This window comes from Mixophyes fleayi, chromosome 2, assembly GCF_038048845.1.
Source record: "Mixophyes fleayi isolate aMixFle1 chromosome 2, aMixFle1.hap1, whole genome shotgun sequence".
In the NCBI taxonomy this organism is placed as follows: domain Eukaryota; kingdom Metazoa; phylum Chordata; class Amphibia; order Anura; family Limnodynastidae; genus Mixophyes; species Mixophyes fleayi.
Genome location: NC_134403.1, coordinates 347,638,283 through 347,664,838, shown reverse-complemented (window position 1 = coordinate 347,664,838; position 26,556 = coordinate 347,638,283). Strand labels below are relative to the sequence as shown.

At 39.7% G+C, this 26,556-nt stretch overlaps 2 long non-coding RNA genes across 4 annotated transcripts in view; one reads left to right on the top strand and one right to left on the bottom strand.

Moving 5' to 3' along the window:
- Positions 1–26,556, bottom strand: part of LOC142139468 (uncharacterized) — a 353,675-nt gene that overhangs the window by 126,866 nt on the left and 200,253 nt on the right. The window lies entirely within an intron of this gene.
- On the top strand, positions 10,525–21,168 carry LOC142140496 (uncharacterized). The gene is made up of 2 exons (XR_012688514.1): positions 10,525–11,146; positions 20,812–21,168. It is a non-coding gene; the product is annotated as an uncharacterized LOC142140496 (long non-coding RNA).

Genomic DNA, 26,556 nt, shown 5'->3' with positions numbered 1-26,556 from the left:
CTGTATATGTGTTTCTCTTCCCCCTACTGTACCCTTAATGTGAAGGCACACTATTTATAGAGACAACATCAAGGTATGTTTACCACTATTCCGCTGATTTACTTTATTACAGCATAATACAGTAAAATAGAAGCAGATTTTAAAATCAGCGTAAAATATACGCAACGGGAATGTCAGCAGAAATTTTAAAAAAAAATTTGTTTGGGAAAAAAAAAAAGACACAAACTGCTAGCGGCAGCTTTCAGACACGAGTTTTTCATCGGAAAAGAAAAAAAAAACTGCTTGGGGTTCTTTTAGTGAAAGCTTACCACAGGGAAGTTGATTCTGGCCTAATGCCAAAAACCTGTGCAGAACAGCCCTCATAACAAATTCATGGAAGTCTATACTGATCACCCAAAAAAATAGAAAGAAATGTGTCCCGGCAGATTAAATCCCCGGCTAAAATTAAAAACTCACAAAGTTGTTTCCCCACCCCCCAAAAAATATGAATTTTAGATTCTTGCAGCTATTTCAGTTTCTGCTGCAACAGCAGAGAAATCTGTCACATTTACTTCCCAAATACACTGACAATAGAATCTGTAAACACAGCACAAAAAAAATTATATAAAATAAATCATTTAACATACAGACATTGCAATATGCTGCACACACGCAATAAAATATTTTGGCTTCTTTTCTAAACCCCAAAAATTTCAAATGCCTAGTAACGAGAGGACAAAAGAAGTAGCAATCTTCCCCTGGATAAATAAAAAAAAAGTGATATATACGCTTACCGAGGAGTCGCCTGTCTGTTCTGCAACACATTGAGGCCAGGCAGACAGATAGATAATTCTTTTAGAAACCATAAAGGTCCCTCTGTCATTTCACCAATGTAACAAACTGTCTTCTGCAACATCCTCAGAGAAATGTGAAAAGTTCGAAGGGAAAAAAAAATACACACATATACACATTCCTAATACTCAATTAGGGGCAGAGTTTGAATAATGTGGATATTATCTTTAAGAGGGGGGGGGGGGGGGTATAAAGTAAAGAGGGTGTGGTCAGATGCTAGGCTATCCCAGAGAGAAGGGGCCTTTGCTGCTCTAGCACCTAACTCCTAGCAGAGACATACTGGGAAGAGAGCCAATGAAATGACTTTGTTTGACCCCGCGCTGCCAATCTCTCCTGAAGCAGTGCGCCAGACTAAACACTGACACTATTTTAACTGAAATCAGGCTTCAGCAGCTGTTTAATCTCTGGCTTTAAGCTGCACACCAGAGTCCTGGTGACCCCGCACTGCACACATTCCTCATCCAGTGCTACAAGCACTGCAATGTTTTTAGCTTCAACCTTATCACTTTCAGATTGGTGCCTTTGGTGAGCAATAAAATAGCCAATATCCTGACAAAATCATAGTCACTGTAGTTAGAAATGTTTCTCTGGACTGCAAACTGCCAACATGCATGACGTTTTCATTACTAAAGTGTTGTCATATAAACAGTGGAAGCAGGCATATTGTGGGATAAAATAATAATCATGAGAATGCAGCCTCCTCTTAATATTATGGTAAGATGGGTGGCACGATGGTTAGCATTGCTGCCTCACAGCACTGGGGCCCTGGGTTCTATTCTGACCAGAGCGCTAACTGTATGTTCTTCCCATGTTTGTGTGGGTTTCTTTCAGATGTTCCAGTTTCCTCATGCAGTCTTAAAAACATACTAACGTTATTTGTCTTCTGACTTAATGTGACGCTGTGTTTGTATTTGTGCAGTGACAACTTAGGGGCCTATATGTCAAGGAAGATATATAGGCCTCTAAGTAGGGCAACACGGTGGCTCAGTGGTTAGCACTTTTGCCTCACAGCACTGGGATCATGAGTTCAATTCCCGACCATGGCCTTATCTGTGTGGAGTTTGTATGTTCTCCCCGTGTTTGCATGGGTTTCCTCCGGGTGCTCCGGTTTCCTCCCACACTCCACAAACATACTAGTAGTTTAATTGGCTGCTATCAAATTGACCCTAGTCTGTGTGTCTGTGTGTATGTTAGGGAATTTAGACTGTAAGCTCCAATGGGGCAGGGACTGATGTGAATGAGTTCTCTGTGCAGCGCTGCGGAATTAGTGGCGCTGTATAAATAGATGGTGATGATGATGATGATGATAAAGACCCGATTGTGGCAATAAAAAAATCACTTATTGAAGCAATTTATCAATAAAGTATTACCTTGGCAATCCTGGCCCGGTAATAGTCAACTTAGTGCTTCACCGGGCCGGTCTCAGGTAATATGGGCATGCGTGAGCTGGCCTAGATGTGTTCTTTCAGTTGCACTAAAACAAGAAATTAAAATTGAAAAGAATAAAATAAAATAAAATGAAGTACTTAGCATTTGAAAAAAATAAAAATGCTTTATGCCAATAATAAACCATTTGATCAATGATTTTCTTCCGTTATCACCATCCTGAGATGCTCACCACCATCCAAGATTTGCGTTATTACATGTACCTCTGCAATGCTTGGTAAATAGGCTTCCACATGCATGTGTAAGAAATCGCCTGGATGATTTATAGTGCGAAGCCCCATGTTGGCAGAAAACATCCCTTTTTCACTGACAATAGGACTTTTCTTCCTTTGATAAATATACATTTTCGACTTCGACGAGACAGGGGCCAAAAAGAAAGATTAAATATTTTCTGTAAATTGCTGAGTAATCAGGTGGCACAATACAAATAATGGATAATCACCATTTATATAGCGCCACTAATTCTGCAGCGCTGTACAAAGAATATTTGTCACTCACATCAGTCCCTGCCCCATTGGAGATTACAGTCTAAATTCCCTAACACACACACACACACACACACACACACACACACACACACACACACACACACACACACACACACACACACACACACACACAGTCTAGGGTCAATTTGATAGCAGCAAATTAAACGACTAGTATGTTTTTTTTTGGAGTGTGGGGGGAAACCGGAGCACCCGGAGGAAACCCACGCAAACACGGGGAGAACATACAAACTACACACAGATAAGGCCATGGTCGGGAATTGTACTCATAACCCCAGCGCTGTGAGGCAGAAGTGCTAACCACTGAGCCACCGTGCTAATGATTGCCAACCCTTATTTTAAATAGCAGCAACATATGTTCAGCGCAGTACAATCAGAGATTTTTATGCAAGCACATCGATACCAGCCACAGTGGAGATTACAGTCTGACTTCTTTACTATAAGTGTGAATGACACACAGTAGGGCCACTTTTCATGAGCAGCCAAATAACCTTACCAGGTCTTTGGACTGTGGGAGCACCTAGAATATGCAACCAACATCAATTTATTGTGAACTAGGGACATTACTAATGCATTAGGCATAAAAAACAAATAATTAACTACACTATAGCACTGTTTAGTGCAGTGATGTGGAAGAGGGTACTTACCCACAATTAAACTTGTGCAATAGTATAGACACAATGAATGGCTGTTTGTCCAATCATCTAGCATCTGGTAAACACAAAATGATCAGAATTTTTTTTCATATTGGACATAAGTCCCACTCTCCCTCTATCTTCCAAAAAGCCCCTATGTTGAGTCTGATATATACTTATGCAAAACCAACACCATTGACTCCATAAATGTCTTTCCCTCCAAAATATAAAAACAACATATAGCCTGTGTCCTATTACACGGTTTAGTGCCTTGTTATGTCTACAGCATAAAAAGTTGTGGTTAAAGGTAATTTGTCTGCAGAAGTGCGAGCGTGTATCCATAAAAATAAGATAAAGTGCGCGTTTCATAAGAAACCTTAACAATCCCGCGTTGGCCCTTTGCAATGATGCAAGGTATGCCTTTACTATAACACAAATGTAACTCGAGGCACTGATTCAGCAATTCTTTCCCTTCAGGAAACACTATCCACGGGCGGTCATTTATCTACAACTGTATATGCAACATGGAATTAAGAAAAAGTTACTGCATACAGAAATAAAAGGTTCCATCTGTATACGCTTTCATAGAAAGCCTCAGCCAAACATGGTCATTTTATTTCAGACCAGAGTTTCATTACAGCTCTGGAATCTAAGACGGAATTTAACCGTTGTGGGCTGGACAGAAGTAAATGAATATAGAAATGAGAGTAGATATTGCTACTCTAAACCTCTTGCCCCCTTTACGTGACTAATTTACGACTTTATTTTGGAGCTTTTGTCACCAGACATCATCTTACCTGCTGGAATCAATGGCTGACTGAATCCACCTGGTTGCAAACTTGGGAGAATCATGTATGTGTACAAGTGCTTCCTCGCTGTGAGGCCCCTTTGTGTATGATTGGCCATGGCTGACGGAAAGCTGTAACAATATCCAACCAAGCGTTTGCACACCGGGTACAGAGATCTCCTTTTCTCCAGCCCCAGACAGCTGCATATACAAGCTATGGCTTTGGAGAGGACCGGGTGCTATCATCCCCAATTCACTTAACCCTTCACTTGCTAGAAAAAGCCAGTTGGGCTTCGTTATGAGGCCTGACAGGAAATGTTGTTCAACACTGTTTAGTAAAAGCGTTTTCTATACACAGTGCCTCCCAGATCATGTCTAATTCTAAGTGAATTCTGTAATATGTGTGACGATCCTTTGTCAGATAACTGGGTGGAAATAGGATTTTCACACATGTACTCACATCTGGCATGGATTTCTATGCGTAATTCGTAGCATGTGGAAAAGTACAGTCTGTGCACTGATTTACATATGTTTGTCCTTGCTTCCATTCAGGGTGCTGAGGCTGCTTTATACTAATGTCTGAAAAATAACCAATAATTCAATAGTTTATAAAGGCTGTAATTTGGTATTTACAGTACATACATGGATTGATCTAACCTCCATACAAAATGACACTGCATCGCTTATTTTAACTATCAATATGGATTGCTCTTCTCTAGTTTCATTCGCACAGCACTTGCATTAGGTCAGTCTTGTACTGATAACGGGTAACTTGCACTGTGCACCTTCCAGTCTAATAATTCTTTGACAGGTACGTAGCTGATCCTGCCCCCTATGTAACGTGTCAATTATCTGTGACGCATCACATAGCGGGTGAATATAGACAACCACTCTGGCCTCTGTGAATAAGACAAGTGGTTGTCAAAGTATTATGTAGAGGGACCATTGGAGGTTGGGATCTGACATAAATGCGATATAAAAAGTAATTTGGAATAAATGCTTTAAAATATATTTGTTCCCCAAACGTTATATTTTGGAGAAACTCCTACACAGACTACTGTCAGACATTTTGAATTCCCCCCAGGACTGATATCTCTGGGTAAGGATGAACCGTGCTGACTCCTCTACTGCTGTGCTGTGATGACACACCTGCTGTAATATATCATCCCATCTAAAAGCATAAGTGATGCAAAAAATTAAAAATATTTCAAATCCTATTACTTGATAAACAAAATGCAATAAACAAAAATAAATGACTCATCTACCTAAAAGTTAAAAGTTAGCTGAAAAGTAAAACTAACTAAACAATGTCTATTAATCCATGTTTCCTGCTACACTCATGGAACAGCCCTATCTGTGATAAAATCGCATGTTTACACCAGAAATAGGGCTTCTCCCCAACTATCAAAGACTACTACCGTGATTTCACCAGTGGCAGCCCCCATATGCATATGGACTGTGGTAAGAAACAGGAGCACTCAAAGAAAGCCCCCACAAATAGCACCCCGGGGCGTTATATAACCCACGGCCCCAGCGTCAGGCAGCAGTGCTAACCTCTGTGCCAATGTTTCAGACTGTTTCAGAAAACGTGACCTGCATGAGCAGGCTTGGTCTAGCTATGTTGCTACGAAACATGTGGCTAAATGTAATTTCTCCTCTTGTTTCAGAATCCTATCCCAGATGTGTATATTACATACTGTATATATTATACTATATGCAATGTGAGCATACACTGTACTTGATCCCAGTGCTGGCTGGGGTGGGGTGAGAGAGGCATCTTCCCCCCGGGCGGGTCCCATAGTGGGCTACCTTGGCTTGGGACCTGTAGTCACTGGGCTACCTGAATTTATTTCCCTAATAGGCTGCTGAGTCGAGTCCCATCCCGTCCCCTGGGCTAATATTTGCCATCCAGCTCCCGCTTGTTACATATAATATGTTAATTCACTGTCAGTAGTGGGCCCCTATAGTACTTCTAGTGGGCCCTTCATAATATATTCTGAAAATGGATGTGGATAAGCCACTTATTTACCCAGCTTGTTGCAGGGAAAATGCAGCAAACTTGCAACAGTGTCATTTGGGTAACTGAACTCTAAATAGAACCCGCCACAGATGATGAAGAACAGCTATTCATGCTCTTATCTAAAAGCAAACACTGAAATCCCATACCACATGCAAATGTTTAACAATGGAACAATAAAGTAGATAAATGTCTTTGAAGACAATTTATGGAATGGCCCCAAAGTGAGACTGTCTCAGTTATGAAAGGTCAGTGCTTTAATATAAAATATCCCAGATCACATTGTTAGTGTAGAGCATTAGTACTATATAAATCATTTGTGATAGATGAAGAGTCTAGGACCATCCGTTGTACTGTTTATACCTCTCTGGCTGCAGCCCGGGAGGCGTTGGTGACAATTACCTTTTATCTGACTAGTGCAAGTTAGACAAGGCAACCAATGTCTGCTGGTTACTATGATTTCTGTATACATTTGCACCTCTTAGCAATGATAGTAATTAACATTAAATGAAAGTAAATATCTGATTGGCTGCTATCTTTTAATGCAGGGTTTCCCAAATCTAATCTTCAGGGACCCCTAACAGTGCAGGTTTTCCATATCTCCTTGTTGGAGCACAGGTGTAATCTTTACTGACTGACACATTGTAACAGATCCACAGGTGGTATAATTATATCCTGGACCTAGAAATCTGCACTGTAAGGGGTCCTGAGGACTGGGTTTGGGAAACCTCGGTTTACAGTAACTATGCATCTTTGAGCAAATATTTTGAGTAAATAACAAATATTTAGTAAATATTTTTCGTAAATAATCCTCTCTCTCCCTGAAGTATATTGAAACCCTCTGTACTCTAACTGCTTGTCAGTCCGTGCAGGTGAGGATGTCCATCATATCTCCCTAAATGCTTTATTACAAACACACACATTATACACTGCATCAAACCCACAATGTCCCTAAACGTTTTATGACAAAACACACACATTATACACTGCATCAAACCCACAATCTCCCTAAATGTTTTATTACAAAACACACACATTATACACTGCATCAAACCCACAATCTCCCTAAATGTTTTATTACAAAACACACACATTATACACTGCATCAAACCCACAATCTCCCTAAATGTTTTATTACAAAACACACACATTATACACTGCATCAAACCCACAATCTCCCTAAATGTTTTATTACAAAACACACACATTATATACTGCATCAAACCCACAATCTCCCTAAATGTTTTATTACAAAACACACACATTATACACTGCATCAAACCCACAATCTCCCTAAATGTTTTATTACAAAACACACACATTATATACTGCATCAAACCCACAATCTCCCTAAATTTTTTATTACAAAACACACACATTATACACTGCATCAAACCCACAATCTCCATAAACGTTTTATGACAAAACACACACATTATACACTGCATCAAACCCACAATCTCCCTAAAAGTTTTATTACAATACACACACATTATACACTGCATCAAAGCAACAATGTCCCTAAACGTTTTATGACAAAACACACACATTATACACTGCATCAAACCCACAATCTCCCTAAATGTTTTATTACAAAACACACACATTATACACTGCATCAAACCCACAATCTCCCTAAATGTTTTATTACAAAACACACACATTATACGCTGCATCAAACCCACAATGTCCCTAAACGTTTTATGACAAAACACACACATTATACACTGCATCAAACCCACAATCTCCCTAAATGTTTTATTACAAAACACACACATTATACACTGCATCAAACCCACAATCTCCCTAAATGTTTTATTACAAAACACACACATTATACACTGCATCAAACCCACAATCTCCCTAAATGTTTTATTACAAAACACACACATTATACGCTGCATCAAACCCACAATGTCCCTAAACGTTTTATGACAAAACACACAGATTATACACTGCATTAAAGCAACAATGTCCCCAAGTGCTTTATTACAATACACACACTGCAGTATACACAGCATTAAAAAAAACACAGCAATATCCCTGCATTATAAAACACTCCTGATTATAAAACACATACACACTACACTGCCAGCACACTATGCTAAAGCCACAAAAATGTTCCTACACACAGCACTAAATCAGGGAGCATCACATGACCTGTGTCCACTCCTGCCTGTACAGACCTGACAACAAAGCCCCACAACCATGAAAGTCTATGTGTTCCTCATTTACTAATAATAACGGGTGAAGCTTAATAACCCAACATAAAAAGAAAAGACTATATAAATAACTTCTGTGCCCTGTCTGCTGAGGAGACAGATTAAATGCACAGACTGAGGGATTTGTGCCACCCAGAGAAAAATATTTTTAGCCTAGATGGAATGCATATCAATGTGCTATTGGGTCATTTCAGGTTATGCTAGCTGTTTCTTCAGTCATTCCGTCTCCTGATATTTCACACATCCTCTACTGAGTATTGATGGCACTGCAGGGCAAGAGTAAATGATGTATTCATTCCCTCACGATCAACAAGTGTCTACAGAGACTTGGTTATCACAAGCGATGGTCACATATAGTGGCTTCTGTTTACTCTACACATATACAAAGAGGTCCAGACAAAAATATATCCCAGGATATGCAATAATATAGAAAACAAACACATGCTGGAATGCACAAATAATAACGTGATACATATAGTATATGAGAAATGTGATTTTGCTAAGCTGACAACATCTTGTTGCCTTATAGCCATTTTGTTCTTTTATAGCTTAAAGACAGATTAGATACAGCTAGTTTGTAGGAGTTATTCATTGTTTGCAGGAGACTGTGCTCATGGAGTTGAATATGGCAGCACAGGAGATAATCCAACTCTCCCCTGGGGAGTATTCTTGTGTGAAAATGAGAAAATATAGCAACATCTGTGTAAAAGGAACACGAGTGGTTAAAACTTTTTGGGGCGTTGTTTTCTGTAATACGTGATTTTTGCTATATAGATATGGACTTGTAACTAATAAAGCATAGTTTATTGTACACGCAAACCATGCAGTGTATTTAATTCTCTCCAGCTGATGAGCTCATAACTGATAAACTGACACTTACAGGTGAACAATCTGATTTATATTCGACATATAACTATGCTCAAATGAGCAGAACATGCACTAGACCAGTGAGGTGCAACATGATCTAGCTGAAGGGGCCATGTGTGCCGCCCTCCAACCTTCAAAGGGGCAGCTCGGGGCAGGTATAAGGCGTGACCTCCCTGCACCATGCGGCATGTGAAGTCGGTTGCCCCTGTTCTGGTAAGAATAGGAGCAACCAGTCTACCGCTGCACTATCCTGAATAAAGATAATAACAGAATGGTTGCTATGGGTTACAACACATGTCGGTGCTTTCCGCTCTGATTGTAATCTGGTGTCTTCGGACACCACGCTGACTGGCTGAAGTGAACCAGGGGAAGCCATGATCAGCCAGGACAGAAGATTAGACGTAACTGTTACATTGAGTCCAATAGTGGTTTCATTGTCTAATCTGAACTAAACAAGTCAGGAAATGGTTACGGCTAGATGCAATGACCCCTGAGCTCTGAGTCACATATTGTTGGAACACTTTGCAGTGACCCACAAACCACTAGAAAGTAGCTGTTAGATCACAGCTAGTAAATCTACTATATACAGCGATTATAGGTAAAAATAGGAGGTATGGCTGAATATGCCATAAATTGTAATAAGTGAATGAGTAACCCAAATATCACAAATGGATTTCAATACAGACAATTCAAGATCCGCTCATTTAAAGCATCTCTCCTGCTCTCTTTTATAAGGATAATGCCACAAGGTCCTGCAATATGACCATGGGATTACATCATTTTGGAACAGCCATTTTCACCATTCAAGCATCTCAATTCATCATTGTGCTCTGCTGGCTCAGAGTCACCGAGTTCTCTCGGTTTTAAAAAGCTGAATTTTCCATTCTTCAGGTTCTCATGCTCGTATTCCAAAAACTGGTTTTCGACAAAAAGTATGTTCTGTTTGTGCACTTCATTCCCATCTCTGAACAAATGTCCTTCTCCTTACAGCTATCTGGGCTGGTGCCTGCTGGGCGGACGCAGTGATATGGGGCTGGTTTCTATTCAGCTGCTTAAACAATTTCATAGATAAATGTTCATTATTTCTAAGCGCATTCAGTTTTCCTCATTCTTTTTCTATTTCCTCATTATGATACTTTAGACTGTAGTAGGTTTATAAATATATGTAGCACAAGTTCCTACGGACTAGAGAGCAGCATTGTTTTCAAAACTGTCCTGGAAAACATTTGTGTTATCCCTATGGCTGCAAAATTTTGTACAATCACCAGAGGAGTTTGGCCTAAATGGTTTCCAGTCTGCTCCAGACACACAGCAGAATTAATTAATTCCATACAAGCCAACTCTCCCGGAATGCCTGGAAGACTCCTGAATTTCAGGAGGTCTCCCGGAATCCCGGGAGAGCTGGTGAGTCTCCCGCATCTGCCCATTTCACTAAATTAGAGCCGGCATGTACGGCCAGAGGGGGCGGAGCTTCGTGATGTAATGCTTGTTTAGGGTCTTTTTACAACTGTAAAAAGACCCAAAACAGGCATTACGTCACCGTAGGCGGGGCCAAAATGATGCAATTCGCAAAGCCCTGCCCCCTCTACCCATACACCCCTTGTGTATTCCAGGATCTCCTGGACCCGGCCAACATAAGGTTGGCAAGTATGATTAATCCTCGTGGGACAGCTCTGTTTATTCCGCAAAAAGCAAATGTTACCAACACATTCCACGTAATGGCAAACCTAAAACATAACTGGAAGACTGTATCGCTGGACTTTCACACCTCTGGAAAATCACCTGTTCCACTATGAAACTCCACTGCAATTATAACATTCTTACCCAGGAATCTTGTGAGTATTCCTTACTCTCAGTATACTGTTGTCTTCGATAGGCTATCGCAATGATAATTATATTATAAATATTCATTTAGTCGTTCTGGAGCCAATAATAGTATTTGCTACTGGGTGTACTACTATTGTATGTATGTTATTCAGTTGTTCTCTGCCTTAATGTTTTGTCTTTCACTGACCACTCTTATATTTTTAATATACACTTAATTAGAGTATGGCCACCTACTTGTACTCAGTTATTGCCCCCTGCTTTTTCAGGGGTACTCAGATTTGAAGTAGGAGGGATTGTAACTAGATCAAAGAATGTTCATAGCAACACACATTTATTTCAGCAGATAAGTGACAGGCAGTGACCTGTCTGTTCATGTGATTGTGTTAGTGAGGACAGAGCTGTATGATGTCATGTGAGGTAGGCAATGAAGACAAGCAAGAAGTTACAGACTGAGAATTAGATACTGGAATGAGCAGGGTCCCCTGCACCACAACATAGTGTAATCTCTGGATGCAGGAAGATTACGATATCAGACAAACTTCTATACTCCATCTGTACCAGTTAATTTGGTACTTTGCTGTAGTACTGGTTTTGACCTGGACTACCTGACCATCCCAACATCAATATCTCGCAATGTACTCTGTGTTCCCACAGGGATAGCGGCTAAGACCTGGTGGTACAGTAGAACTTATTTAAGGGTCTAAAGGGGCTGTTGACAATGATATCAAATTGTACAACTACCATATTAAAAAGACACATTTCAATATTTTGTAGAAGTTATATTTAAACATATGGGTAAAAAAGGCATAATATTTTAACACAGATGGAAGTATCCCTTAATCCTCTTTACATAAGAAAATGTCTCCCTTGCACTAGTCACTCAATAAAGCTTTCCACATCCTGATCCTGAGTCTCGGTTGCCACTCAATTTGGCCACTCACATTGGTACTTGGGCTCTGTGGCTGAATCACTTACAACTTCACTGGGACCTATTAATACAGCACTAGTGGGATAATAAAGCTAGCTATAGGTTTATATATAAGTAATTGAAAATGGGGTGGGGAGAAGCAACAGCAACAAAGTTGTACCTCCAGCAGTAAAACAGATACGGAATAGATAACAATCGAGCTATATTACATTCATACTAGATATAAATTATATGCAATGTTGGTGTTTTCCTTAAAATGAAATAAATGTTCCTAAATACTTTATCTGCAAACTGTCATTTCTGTGTTTTTTCTGTCAGCCTCAGTGGCTTCTCACATTGTCACTAATTCGCTGACAGTGTGGTCTATAACTCAGGGTGTCTGTCGCAAACTTTCAGTGATCGGATCAAGGTGACCAGGTGAGACCACACTGATGTGCAGGTAGTAGACACACAATGGACCCGTCCACATAGCAATTACAAACCAGTACAGCGGATATAATCTGACTTATGTAACAGTGGTTTGTGGGCACTACCCCTATATTTTAAAATATAGCTCTCAAAAGAAACACATAAAAACATGAAATTGTCCAACTGAAATAATAAAAGTGAGCTGTTTGTATCAAGTTTTCCACAATGCTGCGGAAACCAACCTGTTGTCCATTGAGTGCATAATAAATGGGACAAAATTATTATAATACAGGCTGCAAATTAATCAGAAATGGCATTAGGGCATATATGTGAAATAATAATAGAAAATATAAATAATGAGATAATATTACTGTACATGCCCATCAGTATGTGCCGTTAGAAGATAATCACCAGTCGCTCGGCCAACACTGGATTGCTGGATATGTAAAAGTAGAATATTGTTTTATGGCTGTAAAATATCAGAGAGATCACTTCCCCCATGTCTTTCTCATATCACACATGCTGTTGTGGCCATTATAGACTTGAGACCCACAAATGGATACAAGTCTGGGTATAAGAAGATGAGATTGGGGGCTGCATCTAACCCCGTTCTGTTGTATGGGTAACATAAGGAGAAAATGTTGCTCAAAAAGGAGCTAAATGCTTATTTATACCAGTATATGTTTTCTGTGATTCGTAGGCGATTTATGTACCCATGCATTAAAATGTGCTTAAATACTTTTCACATGTGTCCTGGTTTTATATATATTTGCCTTCTATTGAGTTAACAAGGGTGATAGAAAAAGGATGGTTGTTGCTTTTTTAATATTGAAAAAATGTATATAACATTACAAAGTTAAAATCAAACAAAATCGGTGCATTTCTCCCCTCAATTGTCAACAGAGGTCTCTCTTAGAAATGTCTAATATTAGAAATGTCTGTATAACATTATACAAACAGAAAAGCACATTATATATGCAGAAGTTTGACAAACGCTGGCTACAAAACATAGACCAACTGCAAGTACGTTCAGCAAGTGATTTTAACATTGGAACATATACGAAAGCAAAGTTACAAAGAACACTCATGTAAACAAGTCCTTACTTTGGGGAAAATGTTCTGCAGACTCAGAGAAATGTAGAGTATTAAAAATAAGGGAGTGATTATATAGTGACAGAGAGGAGCCGATCAGTTTTCCATAGAAGATATAAGAGCTGTTCATCTACTAAGGGTTAGGCTGGGTACTCACTGCAGGGTTTTCAGTCGATTAACGGGCCAATCACCCGATAAACATCTGTTTGGCCTGATATGGCATTAGTGTGCACCCTGCAACAATGAGCGATTATCATTCCAAAGCACATCGTATCCTTTCAATGGATTTTTACACCGGACTAAAAATCTTGTTTAACGATGTAACGTTGTCGCTCCAATTCTGCAGTGTGTATGTACTCACGGTCACGATCTCCATAGAGTTTACAGAGTCAGTATAAATGGATCTCTCTGTCGTAAAGTATTAAATGTTCTTTTGATGCTGTAGATGGAGGGAGGGTGACGGCCAAAGCTGTAGTCCTACAAACTTTCAGTAACTTATATATTTGATTTAACAATCTGCTATATGTATTCCTTCAGGAAATTAGTACATACTCAAGTTAAAAGCTAAAGTAAGCATTTTTTTTGTGAATATTAGTCAGTTGTTTATTGACTTTATAAGAGATGTTGACTCAGTTTTTATCCAAATTATTAACCTCGTAATAATAAGATGATTTGCAAATAGTTTCTAGAATTCTTAATCTAGGTACACACTACAGGTTTTTCACAAGTATCGTGCCAATCACACGATAAACGACTGTTAGGTCTGACATTGCATTAGTGTGTACGCTCCCACGATCATGTTATATCGTTCCAAAGCACATTGTCTTGTTTAATTTGATCTTATAAACTGACAAAGTCACGATCAACAATGGAACGAAGTATGCACTCATGACCAGCAGTGCAGGCAGATCTCTATGGGGTTTACAGAGTCACAATCTTTTCAGCCGATGGTTATGACAGATGAAGAGCACAGATCTGAAGGTAAATCGTGTATAGTGTGTACAGATAAATTGGCATGCTGATCAGGATTTTGTTTTTATCAGTTGCTGGTAAAATCGTTATAGATAACACATCAGGAGAAAATTTCTGTAGTGTGTACCCAGTCTTAAGCTGGGTACACACTACTACGCGGTTTTCGTCCAATAATCGGCTAAATCAGCCGACATACGACCGCTTGTTCAAAAGTCGGGTCAGTGTGTGCAGTGACACAATGGTCGAAAGTCTGGCCAAATGGACAATTGTCGCCTAATTTGGTTGGTCATATCATTTAATATTCTCGTTCCAATCTCGTTTCCATTGTGTAGTGTGTATAAACTTCCGACCGATCCACAACAGTGAGTACGAAATTACAGTCATTGCTCTCGACAACAAGGCTGTAAAAAGTCCCTAGAGGGACGTCCGCTCTTCCCTTTATCGTCCTAAATAAGGCTAGTGTGTATGCAGTCCATGGACCGAGCGATCGGACCATCGATGGCATGTAAAATCGCTTGGCATAAAAAGTTGGTTGAAATTTCTGTAGTGTGTACCCAGCTTTAGGCTAGAAACTCAACCAAGAGACAAAGAAAAGACAATATGCTGATTTTCCGAATCTAGGTATAGCCATGACTCCTAGCATACTAATCTATATATCTAAATCACCAGAAACACTTCATTTTCTAATCATCTTCTTAAAAGTGCTAGATGTACTTGTACGCTGACAGAAAACAGTTAATGAAGTACATTTGTGATGTGGAATACCTGATTGCCGTGTGTGAGCTCCAGCCGGAACGTACACAACTTCACTCGATGTCAGATTTAATAAGCAGCAGATTAAGTGAAGTAGTGAATTTCAGAAAGTAATTTATATCACTGCTTATAGCAAAATGAGGTCATGGATCATTTTGTAATAAAAGTGTAGCGGGTTCACATTGTCAGTGTTATTAGTTACTGGTCCTGGATCTTTACGCTCTAATCATACTAAATGCTGGGAACACAATGCCACAGAAGTAGCAGAAATGGTGATTACGGAATCTGCTGGGGGAGAGGAAATGAGAGACGTGTAATTAGTTGACTGTCAGTTTAGAAATGAAACAATTGTAAAAATTACATATATTTATTTATATTTGGCACATTTATTCCCTCCAGTGTTATAAAAGTAAATGAGTGGTAGTAATTGCTAGTAAAAGTAATAGCAGAGGTCATCCTCTCATGAGAGCATTGGACAATGCTGTTAATGACCGATTAACAAGAATCATTTTTATCTGCTCAAAAGCCGGATATATAATATAAATACAGTTGGAGTACAGTTTATTGCATTCAAAATGGCATCATGACACATGATGATAATTTTTCCACAAAATCCTGATATATTAACCATAGGCAAACTGAGGGGGGTTTCCTGGTGCATGGAAACCCCCCTCCAAGCCTGGGGCACTGTATAATTGAGGTGGCTGGACCCTGCTCCCACTTCACATGGCTCTGATTGAAAAGAGGGAGCTGTGTGCACCTAACAGTAGTGCACGCAGCATTGCCCATGTATATTATGGGGATAGGAAGAATTGGGGAGCAGCCAAGCACTGTCTAAAATTATAGCCACACCCCCATGCATGCTGGTCACGCCCACTGGTGGTGTGGTGTGGAAACCCCCCTCTAAAAATCCTGCGTTTGCTCCTGTTAACAATTAAACTAATCATATTTGTCGCTAGAAAGCACAAATTCTCTGGTTGGTCCTTAGCTGTTCAGTGCTATAAACTCCACTCTACCTGTATTTTGAGATGAAATGCATGCTGGGTAAACGCAACGTATGAATACAAAGTCTCCCTATAGACATATGCATTGTATAAATAAATATATTTTTCATTAATTTATACAGAGCCACCTACTACTATGGACAACTATTATGAAGTACAGACAATAATATTAGATACTGCTACACTGGCTGGGAGACACACTTCACAACAGTGAGAGAAGCCAACTGAAAATTAACTGGATAGTTTCCTGTTAGCAAGATCCTGCTTTAGGTAAGAATATGTATTATTAAGTACTGTATTTTATCCATAAGGCAAGACAAATATGAATAGTAATTTTTTGCAGTACAGGGATATGAAGCAGTAAAATAGTTGTACTTTATAGATAAATATACATATTTTATATCTTTAAAATTGCCTGTCAGGATGATATTACTTTCAGCCTCTTTCTTATTTGTCTTTCCCATTCAGGACTGTCAAGGCAAGTTAATATCATAAAAGGAGATCAACAAGGATTAATTTACACAAGAAAAAAAATATCATTATTGTATGTAACTATACATACAATAGCTGTAGCTATTCCTGGATATTTTTTGTTTCTTTTCATGTTCATTTAAAAGGGGGAAAAAATTCAGCAAACCAAGGAGAAAGAGGTCTTTACAATTAGCAATCATCTGAGAGTTCATAAAGCAGTTTTCATATATGGCTCTGACTAATTACACCAAGGTACTGTTTATATTACACAGTGTACAGGGTCAAGTGGTCTTGGTTTAATTGAAATTTCTGTAACTAAGCCTTCTGTAAGAGGCACTTGTAGAGCCTCACTGCTTCTTTTTATTTGCATTAACATACAAAGAATCAATGCATGCTCATTTTTTTTTTTATATATCAGACAATACTTGAAACTATATATACGCCTCCCTTTCACAATATATCCACTCTATTCACAACCTTAACTTCACAGAAAGGGAAGCTAAAGTGGCACTTTATGATAAAATATGAGAGGAGAGAGGCCAAATGCTTCTTATCCAGATATACAAAGCAAGGAAAAACATGTTGAGTGGTAATCTCAATATTTAAACTCACTAAACACATCGAGTGTCATTTAGGAACCGCACAAAATCGCAGACCCCACTGTTTTTTTTACTCTGCGTCTATTTGTCCACCAAACACATTTAAAGTCGGACTCTCTTTGTAGATCCATTTGAAAATGCTCATGGTGGAAACCAACTACCACTTAATGACCACCTTCTTCTTTAATCATTTTACATTTTCGCATGTGGGTGCATAAGTAGGTGCGTTTAGCAAGGAAAACCCGCGGTTTAACAAGCTCCTCCCACTAGAAGGTGCAAAATCCCCCCCCCCCAGTAGATGCCGCCATCCAAATCCATAAACTTCAGTGTCGAAACGAATATATTGGCACAAAAGATGACTGTGATATCACAAAAGTGCGTCTGTACTGCACTATTTTACATGACCCTTAGTAACCTGTAATCAGACAATAAAACTTTCCTTACAAACAGGGGTTCACTTAAATTTCAACAAATGTCCACTAAACCATATGGTGAATGTTCCATGATTCTCTAATCTTTATTATCTAGTTTGCTTTTATTATATACTCTTTATTGCATTATATATTTTGTACTATGTATCCTTACCATTTGTTGAAAATAAAAGAAATTTGTGCAAGAAAATCAGATGGTAATATGTATATTTGTGCTTGTTAATAGGATACAGTACACAGTATTTCATATGGTTCTGTCTGCTATTGTGAAATGGTGCGCCATAAATAGTAATGGAACAATGCCAAATGTTAGCTACCCTATCATGAAATCATATGGGAGAATGCTTGTCTGGTTTCAAACTCTAAATCAGATGTCAGCATCCAGCCATGGAACGACAAATCTCAGCATGAACTAGTGACTTGCAGTTCAACAACTGGGCCACAGGTTCCCGAAATCTGCACTGACAGCAGAAGAGCCACAACTGGAAGACCATAGTATGCTCAGCACTGTACAAATGACATAAGATCCGTAACAACTGGAAGAATACAGGTTCCTCAGCACTGTAGAAACAACAGGAAATCCAAAACAAATGGAATACCATGGGTTTCTCAACACTGTACAATCGTCAGCAGAGCCACATAAATTGGAGGAACACAAGTTTTACAGCACTGTACAAACAGCAGAAGAGCTACAACAACTGGAAGACCCTGGGTTCCAAGGCACTGTACAAACAGCAAAGGAGCCACAACAACTGGAAGACCCTGGATTCCAAGGCACTGTACAAACAGCAGAGGAGACACAACAACTGGAAGACCCTGGATTCCAAGGCACTGTACAAACAGCAGGAGATCCACAACAACTGGAAGACCCTGGATTCCAAGGCACTGTACAAGCAGCAGAGGAGCCACAACAACTGGAAGACCATGGATTCCAAGGCACTGTACAAACAGCAGGAGATCCACAACAACTGGAAGACCCTGGGTTCCAAGGCACTGTACAAACAGCAGAGGAGCCACAACAACTGGAAGACCATGGATTCCAAGGCACTGTACAAACAGCAGGAGATCCACAACAACTGGAAGACCCTGGGTTCCAAGGCACTGTACAAACAGCAGAGGAGCCACAACAACTGGAAGACCATGGATTCCAAGGCACTGTACAAACAGCAGGAGATCCACAACAACTGGAAGACCCTGGGTTCCAAGGCACTGTACAAACAGCAGAGGAGCCACAACAACTCGAAGGCCATGGGTTCCAAGGCACTGTACAAACAGCAGGAGATCCACAACAACTGGAAGACCCTGGATTCCAAGGCACTGTACAAACAGCAGGAGATCCACAACAACTGGAAGACCCTGGATTCCAAGGCACTGTACAAGCAGCAGAGGAGCCACAACAACTGGAAGACCATGGATTCCAAGGCACTGTACAAACAGCAGGAGATCCACAACAACTGGAAGACCCTGGGTTCCAAGGCACTGTACAAACAGCAGAGGAGCCACAACAACTCGAAGGCCATGGGTTCCAAGGCACTGTACAAACAGCAGGAGATCCACAACAACTGGAAGACCCTGGATTCCAAGGCACTGTACAAACAGCAGAGGAGACACAACACTGGAAGACCCTGGATTCCAAGGCACTGTACAAACAGCAGGAGATCCACAACAACTGGAAGACCCTGGATTCCAAGGCACTGTACAAGCAGCAGAGGAGCCACAACAACTGGAAGACCATGGATTCCAAGGCACTGTACAAACAGCAGGGGATCCACAACAACTGGAAGACCCTGGGTTCCAAGGCACTGTACAAACAGCAGAGGAGCCACAACAACTCGAAGGCCATGGGTTCCAAGGCACTGTACAAACAGCAGGAGATCCACAACAACTGGAAGACCATTGTTTACTGTACAGGTTATAAAATGCCACATACAATTTTAGGAGCCAAAGTGTCTCCTGTTCTTTAGCACTGTACAAACACCAGGAGAGCCACAACCAGCTGCTACCTTGGGTCATCATAACCTTTCTAATAAAAAGTTGTACATTTCAATGTCCTATTATTATCACAAACCAGGAAAAGAATAAATAATGCTTAAACGCTTCATTATGTAGCTAAAGACAATAAATTAGCTGAAAGTACAATAAACAATGTGCCGCTCAGTAGAGGTACAGCTGCTGCATATTAGTTTACCTCTGGACTTTCCATTTTACTTCATATTTTCTTGATGGTTTTCACTGCACACTGCAGTAAAATAGAAACAATAAGGGTCCGATCCAGAAATGGAGTGCGTAAGTTGTGGCCAAAAAATTGGCACTCTTGCACTTTTTTTTTCAAATAATTCACAATTTCCTCTAAATATAAGTTATTAATGGTATATGGTCTCCACAATTCTTTATCTGTTAATATACAGAGTCATTGTTATTTTATTCTGAATGTAACAGTGTATATACTTTTAAAACAGAAAATGAAAAGAAATGGCATTGACAAAATTATTGACTTATAGGCTTAATATTTGGTAGCACAGTCTTCGGTCAAAATAACGGCAATCAGCAGCTTCCTAATAGCCATGGATGGGCTTCCGTTCTACTGGAAACTTGGTCTTCTTCTGACAACTGCTGGTTTCAGGTCAATCCACAGGTGATCTATTGAGTTTAGATCTGGAATCTTTGCTGGCCACTTCAGAATAGTCCAGCATCTTTCTTGTAATGAAGCTTTCTTGGGTGCTTTTTGAAGTGTGTTTGGGGTCATTGTAATTTGAGGGAGACCCAGCTTTCTGACAGTGTTCAACATTGCGCTCCAAAGTGGCCTGGTAATCTCCAAATTTCAGGATGCCAAGCACAAGTTCAAGTCATCTAGTGCCAGATGCAGCTGACCCAACCCCAAAACATCACCGAACCTCTTCTATGTGTGACTTTAGGGAAGGTCTTCTTTTCTTTGAAAGCTTCATTTTGTTTTCTGTAAACAGAGAGATGATGTGCTTTACCAAAAAGTTCTAATTTGGTCTAATCTGTTCACAGGACATTCTCCCAGAAGGATATGGCGTTTGCTGGGGCATTTTCTTATATCTCTACCTCAGTGTGGGCCTCCGTTCATTGGGTCGGTGATGGATAGGGTGAGATGAAACTGTCATACTTAGTTGATTGAGGTTCTTCCTCCTCCATTCAAACAATCCTGATCCGCAATCTTCATGCAGCCATATCTAGGGCGGTTGACTACATTTTCTGATAACCTTACATAGGGTAGAAGCAGGTACATCGAGGTCTCTGGATTTGTAGCCTTGAGATTGTCTATTTTTGACTACAATCTTCTGTCTAATTATTTCTAACTACTGCAAAAAAAAAAAGTGCCAATAAATATTGTCCAGGCCCTTTTAAGGATTTCTGTGTAGAATTATTTTTACTTTTCGGAAAGTAATGATGCATAATTAGAAAAAAACAATATTTCTGGCCTCTACTGTATACGCTCAGGGCTGGCAAAAGTTGGGCTCTGCTGCCTGATTAAATTAATTTCTGTACAGTGCTTTCCTATATATTTCAATGACCATTGACCATTAAGCCCCGTCCGGCACTTGTCATCTGACCTCGCATCCAAGTAGCAAAGTATGGCGGAAGTTCTCTATTGCACTTTTTTAACAAAGCGGCATTGGAAATTCAGAATACAGAACAACGCAGTTCACCTACACGGATCACATATTAACCATTTTGGGATTAGTTGTGTAACAAGGAACATTTGAAAACTGAAAATAAGAAAACGTTCAAAATGTACCTGTCACCTACATATGTGCACACATTAAACAAACACATAGTTAAACGTGTTACATTGACTGTGTGCTAGAGCTGTACAGCTTCTATATTCACATTTTTACATATCTGTATGAAGTTATCCTTCTTCTGGGCAGCTATGAACATCTATGAGTATTAATGAGAGTAAGAACATCCCATGTACTGGCAGGAGCATGCTCACTGCGCTCCTGAGCCACTTTCTGTGACATCATGAAACTGGAGGAAGTGTGACAGCTGTCACCACATTGGTTCCGAGTGATCATATGGGATTAGTGTTAAAAGAACTTCAGCCTCACATGACAGCCTATACTATTGTTATTATTATTATTATTATTAATAATAATAATAATAATAATAATAGTGATAATAATAATAGTGAAACATTGCAATTAGGCTTTTACTTTGTACTACTAATTGTACATTTTCAAACCAAAAAAAGTACACTTTAAGAATTAAGAGTTCATTACATTTGAAAGGCCTACTTAATGAAATCTAACAAAACGTTTTAGAGAACAGAGAGCTGTAGGAGCTGTTTTGTTAAATGCAAGATGGAGAATATACCATACAATAGACATTTATTCTTTTAAAACTCAGATATTGCAATGTATAGAGGCACACAGAACAAATACAATGTTATTACAAACCATGCAGAAAGCATGCCTTTATTTCTGCTACCTGTCTTGGGCACTGAAACAAAATGCATAGATTAAAAATGACTGCGGATTTTGCAGACTTTTGTGTCTTTAGAACCACATGCAGCTGTCATCGTTTTCAATACTGCCATCTTGTGTCTTTTGTTCATGCTGCATATATGCACATGTTGTACAACATTTCTTGGTAGATATTACCTAGTTCAGGAGGTATGGGTTTGATCATGTGAAGCTTCATTGTGTTATGTTGTGACAGCTACTGCAATTAAACGAATCACATATATATACAAAAAATGCTGAAATGTGTTTTGCAGGGTGGCTCTTGCAAAACGCACTGGAAATAGTTGGCTAATTTAGGATAATACGTAATTTTCATAAGCAAGAAGGATCTTATTAATTTGGAATAAACAAGACCAGATCAATAAGGAAAAATAAAGTACGGTCACTTACGTTTGCTGCAGCAGTGTGCTTTTTATACCCCCAACTAGTTATGAAAGCACGATAGTGAATACATGAATTATTAGCAGAGGGGCTTACAGAAATATTTCTTTCTCAGCACATTCCTTTTGCAAAGATCACTTACTAATTCCCCCACCAGATGGCAGTAACACCTACAGGTTCAGGAACTACAGAGAACAATGGAGGCCTTTATTCTGGGAAGTTAAGAAAATGGCCGATTCTGACAGTAGAACAGATGTACAGGCCAGCGATTTAACTCTTTGAAGGCTCAGAAATGCCTGCAGCACAATGACAATGACTAGTCGTACCTGCGTAGTTATTTATAACCAGCAATTAGTAGCAGTGCTTTGATAGAAAGCTGAAATTGTGTATTTTGACAAGTGAACATTAGTCATTTTTTACCCCAGAGTACATTTCCCTAGAGAGATATATAATGAGACATGAGCCCTTTGCATTCCAATCACTTCGCAGACACCCAGATGTTGTTCTTCACCCTAATAATCACCACAGTTAGAAGAAAAGCTGGGACTGCTGAACGTGAACAAGACTGTTTATTTTTAGTTTATTTTACACATTTTAAAGTAGAACAAATCCTGGGGAAAAGGAGGGAGCACTGTATTCTTCCATTAGTTGCTCAATGAACGCAGCCATCTTTTTGAGAAAGTCTATCCCACAACCCAGGTCAATAAGTGTCATTTGCAAATCTGCAAAAATACAGACGTGCAATGTATTTTCACGCATGATTGTGCCTATTTGATCAAATAGTGTAGACATGCCCACATGAATAGATGACTCATCTGTAATGTTTTTTTTATATTTGTAGAGGGACTTTGTTTAAACTGCATTTGTTATTGTACATTGGGTTTATAGATAGAGAGAAACAGTTTGCTGAGCCTTCGGGGCTCCTGACCTGGGCTGCAAGGGTCCATAAACATGTAACACTCAGAAAAACATAGGGGCAGTCTAGCAACTCCTCCCACATATATAGGACAGTGTCCTGATGGGATCTGCTCAAAAACCTGATAGTAAGTTGCTGTGATGTCTTTGGCCCAGCCCCTGTGTGCGAATCGACCAATCCACACAAGGCATTTCTACAAGGCAAGTCTGCCTAGCAGTCAGTCACTGTCTGCCAGTTTAGTTAGAGAAGCTCCTCCCTCCTAACATGGCAGCCTCCGGCAAAGGAGTGAGAGAGAGCAAGGTGGGCAAATTTAGTTACGTATAAAAACGAGTTTTTTTTAACATCTTTAACCCCTTCAGTGCTAAAGACAAGTAGGACAAGTCCTTAACACTTAGGGGGTCCTAAGACGTTACAATTATACTTACATGTCCGCCACAGCTATTTCCTGCCACTGGTGGAGGGTGAAGGAGGTGGGGATTAGTGACATCATCACAATGTCATGTGACTACTATGATTCAGACCTGTCTCCTCACTCACTGCCTACAGAGTCCCCACTTTCAAATGACATGCAACATACTACATACACTAGTGCTTGTTCTGAATCTCCTGGATAAACAGGCACCCTCTCGGATCCTGGTGTGGAATAATGATGCAATTCACATCAACAGGACCCACTCTCCACTGTACGGCATTACATAGCAGGGGGAGGGGCCGCTGTGACGCGACTCCATCGCCTTTCCCCTTCCCGCTCTTACCACATGACCTCTCTTCCGGTAATTAAAGTTGGCAAGTATGTCTAAGCAAGGTTTATAATGCTTAAATAATGCCTACAATATGGCTTCAATAAACTCAGTGGTACCAGACGCAGTAGGTTGTCTAGTTGTCAAAATGGTATGCCTTGTTGGGCGACCTATGTAGATCCTATATATTTTAGGCATTTCATTCAAACCGTGCAAAATTGCAAAAAAAGATAAAAAGAAAGCACTGGTCATTTTCAAGTGCAGATTTTATTATGAAAACTATGTGTAGAATCCGTTATTTTGCCGATTTGTAAAGATGGACTGATGCCAGAGCAAGAACCACAAAGTATTTCTTGGTAGCGTTTATAAAGAAAAAAATACACATTTGCTTTATTTCACTTGTAATATCAATAAAAAAACACTTTGTTGCCCACTCTGGGTAGATTTCTTGGGTAAGAGGTATTAAGCAAACTAATGGTATCTTCTGAAAATACAAAAAATGTTTGGGTACTGCCTAAACAAATTACTGATAATGATATTGACATGTGACCAACCCAAAAAAATACCAAAATAGGCTCATCGGGCAAAAGACAGAAAGTTTGGTGTGCATAGGAATAAAATTTCCCTCATGATCCTAGCCTTCCTTCAGACATCTACAATCCTGACATTTATACATGTTGTATAAATGAGGCTGTTTTATGTAAGGCAACTTATAATTTAAGTGTAGCAGTCCTTTGGACTATTAACACAAGTGGCTCACAATCACTTGGACTCTCAGGGAATCGGAGGTATGGAGAAGTTATTGAGCACAAAGAGATATTGAAATTATTTTGTTTAGTGAACCTTTAAATAAGTCTTCATGTAGATTTTCTACCACGACTGTAGTTCTCCCCAAAAAGGTTTGGACACCAAACTCTAACACCGAATCCACCGCAAATGGGTGGTACGTGTTGAAGGAGGCAACCGATTGGATGGCCGCTGCTCCTGTACAAATATGTGTCGCCTTTACTTCCCACTGTTCTAAAGCCCTGGCCTGGAAGCTATATAAACCTAAGCCTTTGCCTAACTGATATATTTAATGTAGCTGTATTACAATTACCTTTGTGCTATATAAAAATGAACAGTGGGATTTGTATCAAAGCCGCTAGAAAAATATTTTATTTTAACCTCTGTTACAGCACATTGATTGCTCTTTACTGGAGAAACAAATTATTTTAAATTGGAGAATAAAATGGCATGCGTGTTTTAATTGTATAATTAGTAGGCATAAGTCAAGTGCTTTATTTTCAAAAAAAGCAGAATTTATTTACAAATCATTCTATACTCGTGGACCTTACAGAACTGAGCAGACGTGTCAGCATATCTTCATTTAAAGCGTGTCTGTTGCCATTTTGTTGGCTGAAACTAGATTATTATTGTTATTATTATTAACATGTATTTCTATAGCAACAGCTATTATATAGAGCTTTACAATTGGGGACAAACATAGTAATAAATTGAGAGGTAAGAGGGCCCTGCATGCAAGCTTACAATCTAAAGGGACAAGAGTTTGATACATGAGGGTAAGTGCTACATATTGCATATTGGTCCAGCCAGGCTGCAAGGTAAAGGTGCTTAGTGGACTGTATGATCCAGCCACACAGCAATGCTGGTCTGGGTGTCAGAGGGTTGAGTGTAGAACACATGTACGGTTTGTGTGAAGCTGTGTAGAGGTAGGGTAATAGGATAGAGTGACCTAGGAATATTAGTAGGGTAGTTTGGGAACCTGATAAGTTTGCCTCAAGAGGTTGGAGGCTAGTAAAGTCTTGTTGTGTGAGGGAGGGCATTCCACAGGGTGGGTGCAGCTGGACAAAGGTCCTGTTACTGGTATTGGGAGCAGATAATGAGTGTGGAGGCGAGACACAAATCTTGTGCTGAGCGGAGAGGTCGATTTTGGAGATGTTTTGTAACAAATGAAGAGATGTTTGTTGGTGCAGTGCTGTTTATGGCCTGGTAAGTTAGTACATACTTGCCTACTGTCCCGGGAATGTCTAGGATATTCCCGAATTCTGGGTATGACTCCCGGGAGAGCAAGCAAGTATCCCGCATCCTGTCCCTGACAGGCCACAATGACGCCATTCATGTTGAATTGGGTAATTTTGGCTCTGCTTCCCCTGACAAAATGCCAAATTCACCATGCCCCGTCCTCTTCCGCTCTCCCACCACATTCCTCATCAGGGATCTCCCAGAGGGA